The following is a 1,440-nucleotide window of genomic DNA, read 5'->3' as shown; positions in this document are numbered from 1 at the left end:
GTAAATATTAATCTCATCCAAAAGCACCTTCACATAAACATCCCGAATAGTGTTTGACCAAATATCTGGGCATTGTGGCTCAGCCAAGTTGATACATAAAATTAACCATTACAGTGGATAAAGTTTGCTTTCGTTACCAACTTATTTCTGATTCCTTCTTCCATATCTTAGCCCCCTCTCTCCACACTATCATACTCAATTCCACATGCCCTTATGTTGTCCCTTTCTTGCCCAGTGTCATGAACCAAGGTGATCTGTCCACATCTGACCTCTTACTGATTTCAGAATCAACTTCATCCTCATCAAAACTCTCATTTCCTTAGTGACCTTTTCATACCTGATATCCAAATGAAAACTAATTCTATAGGTAGTGTCACTGTAAAGTGTTACTAGATGATAATGACATAATGTATATCTCCTGGGGAAAGGGGAGGTGCTCTGCATTAAATGTAGAAGTACAGATAGTTTAAGCAAGGTGATAGGTAAGGAGCAGAGGTAATTCTGGATGAGGGAACTTTTTGGTGCCCTTAAGACCTCATTTTGTGACTATCTAGTTCTCTATAGTCATTCCCTAACTATTTAACATCTGGTTTCCTTTTTTTCTCTTTTTTTTTTTTTTTTGTAGTTTTATGGTTTTATATGACATGCACATAAGCTGTCTGTTCCTTTTCTTCTCTGCACAGCCTGGCATTGGGATTGGTGATTTTGATGGCCAGCTGGGCTGCTCTTTCCACAATGGCTTTGTGGTTCTTGGAGGAGACATTGTGAAATCCCTGCACAGTGAGATTTGTTGCACATCAGCAACACTTCAAGCTCCTTGACGTTGACCAGGAACTTCCGGAAGTCACTAGGCAGCATGTGCTTTGTCTTCTTGTTGCTCCCGTAACCAATGTTGGGCATCAAGATCTGGCCCTTGAGTCTTCTGTGCACTCTATTGTCAGTGCCTCTGGGTTTCCGCCAGTTGTGCTTAATTTTGATATATCAGTCTAACTGGCGCTGAATGAACTTCTTGGTCCTCTTTTTAACAATTTGGGCTTCACCAGAGGTCTGAGGATGGCCATGATGCTGAGTAGGAGATGGTTGCCACTTCCACAGGAAGTGCTAAGGAAAAGAAGAGCTGGTCTCCTTTATAATGCTTCCTTTCAAAAAGGAGCAAATACAAAGATGGAGGAGAATCATAGGCCTTTTTTAGGGAACTTCGGTAGACCTGGACCATAAGACACTTGACTAGAGGGGTGGGAAATGATGCTGATCAAACTGGCAGGAATGAAGTCCTGAGTGACTATGTGTGTGTACGTAGGGGTCTGGACTTAATCTTGCAGGTGGAGGATACCCACAGAACTTGAAGCATGGAGAAACAGAATCAGATTTGTGTTTTTGAAAGGTCACTTTGGTGTGAAGGTATGTATGATGAATTGGGATGATGGTGGAACCAAAGGG

At 41.9% G+C, this 1,440-nt stretch overlaps 1 pseudogene; it reads right to left on the bottom strand.

Annotated features, from left to right (window-relative positions):
• Nucleotides 1-635: 635 nt before the first annotated feature.
• LOC122215240 lies at nt 636-1,061 on the bottom strand (annotated as a pseudogene).
• Nucleotides 1,062-1,440: the final 379 nt, after the last annotated feature.

The sequence above is a fragment of the Panthera leo genome, chromosome A3 (genome assembly GCF_018350215.1).
Source record: "Panthera leo isolate Ple1 chromosome A3, P.leo_Ple1_pat1.1, whole genome shotgun sequence".
NCBI lineage: Eukaryota > Metazoa > Chordata > Mammalia > Carnivora > Felidae > Panthera > Panthera leo.
Note: the sequence above shows the minus strand (reverse complement) of the source record. Positions and strands in the feature narration are given on the sequence as shown.